The sequence below is a fragment of the Garra rufa genome, chromosome 1 (genome assembly GCF_049309525.1).
Source record: "Garra rufa chromosome 1, GarRuf1.0, whole genome shotgun sequence".
Taxonomy (NCBI): Eukaryota; Metazoa; Chordata; class Actinopteri; order Cypriniformes; family Cyprinidae; genus Garra; species Garra rufa.
Window position 1 is genome coordinate 66,503,901 of NC_133361.1, and position 11,327 is coordinate 66,515,227.

Sequence of the window (11,327 nt, forward strand, 5' to 3'; positions counted from 1 at the left end):
ACACCACCACACTCACACCACTGTTTTGTTTGTTTGTTTTGTTTGTTTGTTCTTCTTTCTACAGGTCTGTGTCAGTCAGTGGTCTGGTCTTTCCTCACGGCATCAAAACATGCCTCGCCCAACAGACCCCGTTGGTCACTGGGAGGACTTGGAAATCTGGCTAAGCGCCGTGACGGACAGCCTCTTACCCAAAGCCGCCGAAGCTGTCAAACACCAGACACAAGACCAACTGGACAACAACATAACAGGCATCATGAAACATGATCCAGGTCAGAGCTACGGACACAAAGAGCTAGCAAAGATCACTGGCTCCCTGAGTCACACCCTCATCGCCTCCCTCAAACGGAGCGACAGACAAGCCGCCTATCTCCAGCAGGAGCTGAAACGCGCACAGCGACGCATCGAGCAGCTAGAGCTGGAGGCTCAAGATCGACGGGAAGGGTCCAATGAGACGGATCCCAGAGCAACTGAGGAGATCGCTAGACTACAAGAAACTCTAGCAAACCACACACAAGAAATGGAGCACGCAAAGTCCGCCCGCGCCGACCTCAGCGACAAGCTACAGTACGCAGAGCAGCTACTGGAAAAGGCAAGGCTGGACTTCAGAGACAAGAACAGCAGAATTAAAGCCCTCGAAACACATCTGAACGAGGCAAGAACTGAGATAAGTTACCTCACTCAACAACTTGACGACATGAAAGAGGAATTGGACAGTGTCAAAAACGAACTCAGACATGCTTATGAACTGCGCCCTGAGCCAACCAGGACGCGACGGGCCCCGGCCTCACCCCTGCTAAGCAGGCCCGGGTCCCATGTTCCTGAAACGTCACGTGAGAAAAAGGGGGAGGGAGCGACTCAGAAACCCTCGCCAGCTCCTTCTGAAGAAACCTACCTCACACCCAAGCTACGAGAACTCCCCAAGGCCAGCCATAACCCATCACATGGCATGGACCTCAAAGACCTTGACAAGCTGACCCGAAACATCAGCAAATTCACCCCAAGTGTGCCAGATGGTCAAGACGTCCACTCTTACTTGAATGATGTTGATTTTCACTTAGAAATGAGACCCAACGTTACTGACAAAGACAGACTTTATGTGCTGCGAACGACATCCAGCCCTGAAGTGCGGAGCTTCCTGGACCGACAGCCTTCTCACACAAAGAATGACTACCAATCGCTCCGCCAAGCCCTCATCAAGGAATTTGCAGTCCCGGAATCAGAGCAAGGACTGGTGGCCGCCCTGGAGACAAAACAGGGTCGTCATGAATCCTCCCAGGCATACTATAGCCGGCTTAGAGAAGCATACTTCGGAGCTCGCAATGAACCTGACATGGAGCAGGACATGAACTTTAAGACTCTCTTTCTGAGAAATCTCCATCCTGCGGTAAGCCACCACCTTGGCATCCTTGCATGCCCACAAACAATGACGTCTCAACAGCTGCGAGACCTGGCGCACAAAGCCTACGGCAAGCAAAAGGTGGCGTCAGAAAAAGGCACCAAGTCTACTGCAGTTCTTGATTTCAACACACAATGTCAAGAAATGACCCTAGAGGGCGCCCAACACCAAGAAAGCTTCAAGCCACCTCCTAGAGAATGGAGACCATCCTCGTTCAACAGAGAACGTGACTTTCACTTTGGCGCCCGACCTACACAAAGAAACGACCGCTGGGATGGACCACGCGGACGACAACACTCACCTGAACGCTACTGGGAAAAATCCTGGTACCATCCAAGACCTCGTGAGAATCGATGGGAGAGATCATGGAGTCAGCCAACCTCATCAGGAAGTTCAGGAAATGGCTCGTGGGAATCTAATGCAACCAGTCCGACAAATCGACGAAAGAACTTACAAAGATTCCAGTTGGTCAAGCTCAAGCTGAATCTACACATGAAGAAAAGACATTGCCGTGTTTTGATTCACAAGAACTGATGAGAATGATGATGCAAGAGTTCTTCAAATGCAAAGAGGAGGATCGAAAGTGGGAAAAGAAAGAAAACCCACTGCGGCCTGACTAGCGGCCAGACAAGAAGGCAACGACCACCTGGTCCAACAAACCACACAGAACAGCACCTCTTTTCCTTACCCCAAGAACACTGTAACTGTCATAACTTCAGATGGACAAGAAAGCTTCTTTAAACATCCAGAGCAAGAGACAGAAACTGACTCAACACATGACACGTCAGATCACAGAAGCTTCCAACAAACACCTGCTGATATAACAACTCAATCACCTGAAAGTGCTGTCCTGGTCGTCTGCCACTCCTCCGAAGAACACCGAATCAGTCCTGAACTCGTACCTATCTCATCTCAAACTCCAGTCCCTCAACTCCTAGGCGATCTCACCGAGAAAGGTACAACGAGAAAGTTTTACCTCCCCATCACCATCGAAGGTCATGTCAAAGTGGAAGCCCTTCTAGACACAGGAGCCGACATCACTCTAATGTCAACCGAACTCCTTGAGAAAATTCAAGAAACAAGAACGAGAACTGATGGAACTTTCAAACTCCAAGGGTGCGAACTGAATCTGCAAGCATACTCAAACACGGGCCTACAGCTGAAACATGTGGCCCAATTCACCTAACAGTGGGACCGATGAATCTCATCCACCCAGTCTACATCTCACCTCTAAACAACTATCCGCTCCTCATAGGAAAGGATCTGCTAAATCGCTTCAAACCCTTGATAGACTTTAAACACCTGAAGTTGTGGACGCAAGTCCATGAGCCATTGCCCTTCCAGTCAGTAGTCCCCAATGAGTCGCAGTGTCAAGCCACAGACGTTGCCTTCAATTTGCTTAGTGACAATGCAGTGTCAAAGTCAAGGCCAAGCTCAAGTTCAACGCCAAGCAGCAAAGAACAAGGCCCTTCCCTCTGCTCACTGCAAGCGTGGGACTCAGGTCCCCCTCAACTCAGAACTGCCATAAATGTCCAAGACACTTTAGTATCTGTCGCAGTGCTAGCCCCTGGGCAGGAAAACTCAGCCGGCAGCCTGAATCTCTTCAAAGCAACGAAGCACAGACACCAAGGCCTACCAAAGGACACCAGACTCAAGAAAGCAGATCACCAAGGACTTAAAGAAATTCTACATGAGTACAGGGACTCTTTTGCAAAGGACGTCCCGGACTGTGGCCCAATGAAACTGATACCCACAGCGTAAGTCCATGACTGCCCAGACAATCACCAGGGCAATCTGAAGGCGGGCGTGGTCCGGCTCAACAGCGACCCTTGCCCATCACAACCATTCAATACATTTCATGCCCTCCCACCCATCCCGATGGCTACAGCTCTTACCCGCCACCAACATACCATTGGTATGCAACACCCCTCCTACTCCCACATCAGCAGACCCACCCATTTCTGCTCACATCTTCGAACTTTACTCTCCTACGAGTTCTACACTTGACTAATCCACATCTTCAGACCTCCGCACCCTCCAATCCGTCAAGAACATGCTGCATCCGCTAAATGGTGCCCTCACATATGTCTCTGAGCCCCTCACTGCGCCAAAGCTTGTAGTCCCTCAGAGCCAAAGGGGGATGAGGCTTAGGCATGCACACGATGCACCATGCGCAGTGCACTGTGGTGCCAAAACCACCTACAACCCATTCAAACAGGTGGCACAGTAGCCTGGCATACAACAAGATGTGGCAGATTACATAGAAGGATGCCTGATGTGTTGCCAGCTTCAACCAAGAAACCCAAGCCACCGAGCACAACTCAAAATTGAAAGAAATGATGCAGGAAATATAGAGACATTTGGATGTAAAGCCCCATGCTAGCCATCTCCTTCGCACAAGGAACTCAGTGTCGGAAACATTTCCGTGTGGTATTACAAGTGTGGTATTACGGTTCCGCCATCCTTGGCAGAACACTCCCTATCGCCAGTCGGAGAAAGTCCTTACCCCACTGAAAGGAATCCCACAAGCTCTCGCCTGTTGCCCACCAAACCAAAAGCGCAGCAAGGCAGTTCCTCAATAGGTTCGCCAAAAGCAGATAAAGAGACATTGGGGTTCCAACTAACAGCAAAAGGGGGAAGACCAAACCCACTGACACAGACCGACAATTCATGACTATGCCTCACACTAACATGATTTCTATCCTTCTAGGTGAACACACAGCTAACTTCCTAAACACAACACAAATCACCTAAACATTCTCCTCTGCCGCACTGCTAGGACCAACCTCCACCCAGCAGAGAGGAGCTGCTCCACACATGTGACACTTATCCTTACTGTCTAACCTCAGTCAGTGTCATTGTGTCTCTTTGTGTTTTCCTTTTTCTCCCTTTCTCTATGTGTCCCTTCCTTCTAGCCCTCATCAGAAACTGACCTAACTTTTCTTTTAAGTCTAGGCCCCCTGAAGATGGGATTGACTCAGTACACCAAATTAGTTGCAAATCACTGCCAGAAATTTCGTTAACGATTTGAGCAACCCCGCCAAACCATGATCTTCGTGGCTAACTGACCCGTTGTTATTTTCTATCTCCAGGTAGACGTTATGATTCGCCGTCTGTTTCTCTGCGTAATCAGGATTACCAATAGCTAACCGCAAAGTCTACCTCTAAAGGTATGGCCGATTCGACCCTATGATGTTTTCCAGAACAAACTACACCCTATCAGCCCCCAAAACTCTTGGGCCGACACCCGTCAGACACGGGAAGTCCTTGCCCACGCACAGGCAGATGTGAACCACATGCTGCGCTAATTACAGAAAATGATTGTAACCCAGACTGAATTAAGCGGGTACAACCGGCGTCCCAAACGATTATTGGGCGCCCTGCTGGGGCTGCTGCGGCTGTAGGCACTCTGTTTAACATTCTAAACCTAGCCACCTTAAAACGACATGTGAACAAACTCCAAGCGGAATCACGATTTAGCACCGTCACAGATCTTGATAATCCCCGCACCCTTTCAAACTAAATTATCAAGTTCATGAACAAACTATTTGCGGTCGTACCAAAACGGTTACGCTCAAACGCAATGCCTAGTTACTCCCATGGCCTATGCGCTACGAGAAAGAGACTCCTTAATGGATAGCCCGCCTTGAATACGATCCCATGCACTGTCTGACGTAGCACCTGATCGAGCACACGTCTACACCGCCTCGTTGAACTCCCGATACTCCGGTCAATCAAGACCGCCAAATTAACAATAATTCTAACCGATGCGGCTCTACGTTATTGCAAGTGCCTCTAACTGAACCAGGCCAAATAACTAAATCCCTGCACCAGACTTCAGCTAGTGATGGAGATGTTGTTTGTGTCTTGTGTGTGCCTTGTTCTCTCTCTCTGCCTCTTGTTCCAGTGCCTGCCGATGTTCACACCAGAAACATCACCAGCCAAAAGGGGGATGTGTAGGAATCTTGGGTGAACAACGTACAAAACAGAAATGGCCATATTCCAAAGAAACAAAAGGACCCTCTTTCTCAGTCAAAATGCTGACACATGACCATCACATGATAATCACCAGACGCTAATTGTATGGACCGCTTTTGTCGAGATCTGCGTCTTACGCATCCAGAGAGAAGAAAACGCTCTCTGTCTCAGAGCACCTAAGAAACAAACCTCCAGTCTTCTGAAATAAAGCTGGCATGGCACATGATGCGTCCAGCGTGACTCACATGGTTTTTCGGACTTCCTGTCCCCCTCTCCTCTGACGTTCCAAAACACCCCGTCTCTCAATAGAGATACGTACACTGCAAAGACAAACTTTAAGAGACAATCAACTTATTAGTATTGCTATTAGAGCAACAGTATGTTCTCTTTTATATGCCTGCTGTGTTTTATGTGATGATTGGAGTTTAATCTATGCATTATATGCCTTTGGGAAAGGAAGTTGTCAAATGTATTAGCATGCAAGCGATATACTATTGTTTGATATGGGATGAATGATCTTGGCAATTGCAGTTTGTCTGAATGAACGAGAAAATTATATTTTGTTTTGACTTTATGCATTGAAATAGTTTATTGAAGTTAATAACAAAAGTTGCAGAGAAATCGATATCCTAATAAGTTACGTACCAGAAGGAATTACAGGACGAAAAGGGGGTGGCGAGACCCGCCCCTCTAGCAACGCCATTGGATCCCAGCATCTTGGGACGTGCCCTAGCGGCCCGTTTAAAACTTCATGTTCCTAACAGAACTAAGCGAACTCAGCAATAACTCAGCGAACTCAGAGCTCCCAGCTCTCGCCTCACGCCTTTCGCCTCTTGTGGTTTGAGTGCTTTTCCATCTGCGCTCGACCACTCGACCAAGCACGCGACGGTGCCATCAAAACTCTACAGAACAAACTGAAACTTTGTGACTGCCAAACTCTTCAAAGTCTCGCAACTCTGATACAGAAGAGCTCCGAACGCATCAACCTGCGTAACCAGGCAACCGAAAGATCGGCTCCAGCAACCCAATCCTCAACTTCGAAGGATCTCCCAAAGACTTCATCGACCAGCAACCAACCAGAACTTTCGCTCAGACGAGCCCCCGGAACCCCCGTTCCCGGCACTAATGCAAGTAACAAGATCTCTCTTTACTTCGCTGAAACTGGTGCAAAATACTCCCTAAGTAGTTAAAAGCTAAGTCTCTGCTTTTGTGATTTTCTAAGGTTGCGATCTAAGAACTAGTTAAGATACTAGAACATTTGGGGTTCTCTTCAACTCAGTAATTTCTCATCCCCGGAACTGTATGAGTGTGAGTGTGAATGTGTGTGTGTGTGTGTGTGTGTGTGTGTGTTCATTTGTGTTTAGTAGAGATTAGTTTTGTGTCTTAGAGTAGTCAATAAATCTTTGTTTCATTAAAAGAAGTGTCTTGAATTTTATGTTCACAAAGTTCTATCTGTGTTTAGATCAAGCTACCTCAGCTTTAAAATTTCCTAACGTAATATTTTGGTTTATTTGTGATCTTGGCCAGGAACATAATATAAACCTTTTTGAGTTAATACAGTATGCTGAATTGACCACTTTGCTGGACGAATGGTTAAGAAGTGTAATCTATTAACTCTGAATCAATTTAATCAAGTTCCGAATCTTTCGATTCGATTCCTTATTTGAATCATTATAAATTTGAGCTAATTAATTCCTTACAACATGTTACCTGTTTCTGATGCAGAAAAGTTAGTTCATGCATTCATGACGTCTAGACTGGACTACTGTAATGCACTACTAGGTGGTTGTCCTGCTTCTTCAATAAATAAGCTACAGGTAGTCCAAAATGCAGCTGCTAGAGTTCTTACCAGATCGAGAAAATATGATCATATTACCCCAATTTTACAGTCTCTGCACTGGCTACCTATTAGGTTCCGTATCACTTACAAAATATTACTTCTTACCTATAAGGCCCTTAATTGTTTAGCTCCTGCATACCTAACTAGTCTCCTACTACGCTACAATCCCTCACGCTCCCTAAGGTCGCAAAACTCTGGACTTTTAGTAGTACCTAGGATAGCAAAGTCCACTAAAAGAGGGAGAGCCTTTTCTCATTTGGCTCCCAAACTCTGGAATAGCCTTCCTGATAACGTTCGGGGATAAGACACACTCTCTATGTTTAAATCTAGATTAAAGACTCATCTCTTTAGCCAAGCATTCACATAATGTATCTCATAACATTGTACTTCAGTTACATCTGATCAAATGCACATTAATATTCTTCAGCTTTGGCTAAACACATAATTTTTGTTTGGTTGGAAGTTGGAACAGCAGCTACGCTAATTATTTCTCTGTCTCTGCCACGGGATTTCCATCCCGTGGTAACTAGGATTTACACAAGAATCAGTCTGGATTCAGAAGAAGAGATGATGCCAACCCCTCAGAGGACCGCAGATGATGCCAGCCTCGAAACAACATACAGCACTACATAATTTTCCTACAAGTTTGATTACAGCACATAATCATTACTATTAGTATTCATCATCTGTTTGATTACACAGCTACTGATTTTTTACAATTATATCATATGTACATCGACTTAACATACAGTATTCACCACTAATAAGCTACCAAATATATTGTAGTAGCCTAAACTTTTGTACAGCTGCTTTGCAACGATTTGTATTGTGAAAAGCGCTATACAAATAAACTTGAATATGTCATGAATTATGAGTTAAATGCCTCATTAATATGCTAAATCAGAAAAACAATCCATGAACAATGAAATATGTTGTAATTTTTGCTCTCAAAGCAGCTATAATTAAATGTATATAGTAAAACCCAGGACGGATTTTAAACACTTTTAAGCCAAATAAAAAAACATCTTTAATTTTGTAATGATCTAGATGTGCAAACCCAGAATTATTACTAGAGAACAATGAATTTTTTAAACTTTTCTTCAGTCTGGGGGTTTTGTTCAGAAACAATAATGAAATAAAGTATAACTCTTTTAGCACTTCTTCTCTGACTATGAACAAATACATTTAAAATAAATATGCATTTTAAATACATTTTAAATAAACAAGGAACACAAAATTATTACTGGAAAACAAATGTTTAAAAAATTTTTTTTTAGTTTTTGTTCACTGTTTTGTTCAAAATAACAAAATAAATAGTTTTTCTTTCATTAGACACTAAACATTGCCTTATTTATAAACAATGTGCAAATAATTGCTTGTATATAATAAAGTAAATAAAGTGTAAAAGCCAAAGTGTGAAAGCCAAACCGTAAAAAGGTTTCAATACGTCTGATACAACGTTGGCATTGTGCTGACAGCTCAGCAGCTAGCTTGCTACCTTGGCACTGATATGTCTCAGAAGTAGTGATACCAGTGAAATCAATGGACAGACTGATCACTGACCAGTCTTTCTTACTTAAGCACAGTCTTTCCAAGAAGACAGAGGACTGTGGTAACAGCTTCCTTCTGCTCACAGTCTTTTGAACATATAGAACACAGAGTTCCATCTTGTTTCAACTGATTGTATCAGTTTGTGTTCTGGAGACTTCAGTTGTTTCTGAACTTCTTTAAGCCTCTCGGCTGCTCTTGTGCTGTGGTGGAATAAAGCTCCTATAGCACTGTATCTCTCCTGGATGTCAAGAAGATCAGTGAGAGCTTTAATAGAGTCTTTTACTACTAAATTTAGAGTGTGTGCAAAACACGGATAATGTGCCCAACCTGCTTTGCGCACAGCTGCAACCATATCAGCACCATTGACTGTTATTACAGCCTGAATTTTGTCTGTTATGCCCCATTCATCTGTGATTCTTTTTAATTGTGCGCAAATGTTGTCAACGGCGTGTCGTCCTGAAAAACTACAGGTTTTGAGTTTTGAGTTACAATGTTTATTCAAAAGCAGATTGTAGAGACATTTTAATCATCCACAATCAAAAATCATCATATCAAACACCCCTAATTAGGGTAGTAAAAGAAAAACTGATTTAGCAGTAGAAACTTTTTCCGGCTGCTTGCTGGTTTTTGCATCTCTTTAGCTACTTTGTTTACATTAGCCCCTGGTGGCCAGTAAACTAGGTTGTCCTTCACCCAAACCTCTTCTCCATTCGGCTCTGTCCAAACTGCCCTGATCCACATAATAAGACCTATAAAAGAATCAGAGCAAATCAGTAATTACAGACAAGTGTTTTGTTTCAGTTTGGGTCTCTTGCGACTGCAACAACTAACTTCTTTGAATGTGTTGCATGCAATCAATATAAGGGCATCATATAAAACCTCCACACCCTCACAAGGATAATTTTTGGAAAAGCTATTAGGCTGATAATACACGGGGCAACTTTGAGCAAATTTGGAGCAATGTTGCGTGGCCAGTTTTCCATTGAGATTGGGTAACAAATTTCTATCTGGATTGGTTGTGCGCACTGTGTGTCAACTGATTGCCTGCAACATTGCCTAAATTTGTCCGGCAACATTGCTTAAAAGTTGCCCCTTGTATCATCAGCCTTAGGAACATTAGTTTCAGTAACATACTTACAATTCAATTACGTTCTATTTCAGGCAGCAAGGTGAACAAAATGTACCCTGTATCAGCTTCTTCGGGTTTGTTTGGCAGACAGACAACTTTATGAATCAACTGCTGTTTGCTGATCAGTCTACGTCTAGTTCTGCTGATATCTCCAACGCGGATGATGTTGAGCGAGTTAGAATCACAAGGTTCTCTCGGTGTAGCACTGGGGGTGTATTTCATTTACAAAGACATAGTCCTTGTTCTAAAGAATGAAACAACAATCTTGTGGCCTTGTGAAGATGAGAGTAAACCTCTTTGGTCAAGGGCCTACATTTTGTAAATTTGCTATAGTTCTGCCAGATGCTTGGTAATTTGGGCAGGTAGTTCTCACTTGGAAAGCCAGAAATGAAGTGTTCCACATCATCTGGTAGGTGAAGTAGTGAATGCACATTGTATACAGTGAAGGTGTTTCCATATATATCCTCACACTTCCTCAAATAGTACATGAGTGGCTCTCTGATATAGTCCAAGTGTTTCTCACGCTATGCATCATCAGAATTCAACAGCATTGATATTGCAACCATCAAGGAAAGATAGTAAATATATACAGCAGGTGAAACCACTCTTCTCAGAACCACTGGTCCAGTATAAAGTAGAAACTACGTAGCCTTCCACCGGTCCAATTCCAGTAAAGTCCTAGGCAGTTCTCCATTCAATGCCTTCAATTTATCTGAAATTTCACTCCTTTTATTTACAACACTAATGGTAGTCCTCTTGTCACAGGCGATACCGGTATCTGGCCTATTGCAGCTTTGTCGGCTGGTGCTGGGGGGTACTTAGGACTAAGTGTTAGGGTTGTCATCCCGTCCTGTGTTATTCACGGGATCCGCCAGGAGTATCTTAATCCCACTGGACAGTTTGTGGGGTTTCGGCCATTCCTTGACTAAAGCGAGTCACTCTGCAGGCAATGACCTCTTCCTTTGAGGGTTTGTCGAACTCTGCTGACAGAAATGGGGATTTTCTGTAGTTACTCTGCATAGAGTGTTGGGTCTGCAAACACCTCATTAAGCAGGAGCCTCATAAGGTCACTCACAAAGTCTGTAACAACATTGAATACAGCAATTTTATTTATTATGCTACAAACTTAACAATCAGTAGCCTACCTATTTTATTTATAGTACATTACTGTCATATATATACACTTTTATTAATATTTATGTTTTGTACTTTATTTGTAAATTAAAGTAAATATTATACAACATACAACATACGTATGACGGCTTTTTCAACTTTGGAGAAAACAACTTTGTACACCGCTCGTCCAGATGATGTTGTGGCTTGTTCTCTGTCTGTATTTTCATTGTAGTGCATCGCCGCCATGTATAATCTGCAGTTAATAAACAATTTACACATTAATATAATACTTGAGAATAATAATTATTGATTTAGGA

At 43.7% G+C, this 11,327-nt stretch overlaps 1 pseudogene; it reads left to right on the forward strand.

Moving 5' to 3' along the window:
- Positions 1–109: 109 nt before the first annotated feature.
- Positions 110–2,016, forward strand: LOC141318838 (uncharacterized; annotated as a pseudogene).
- The last annotated feature ends 9,311 nt before the right edge of the window (positions 2,017–11,327 follow it).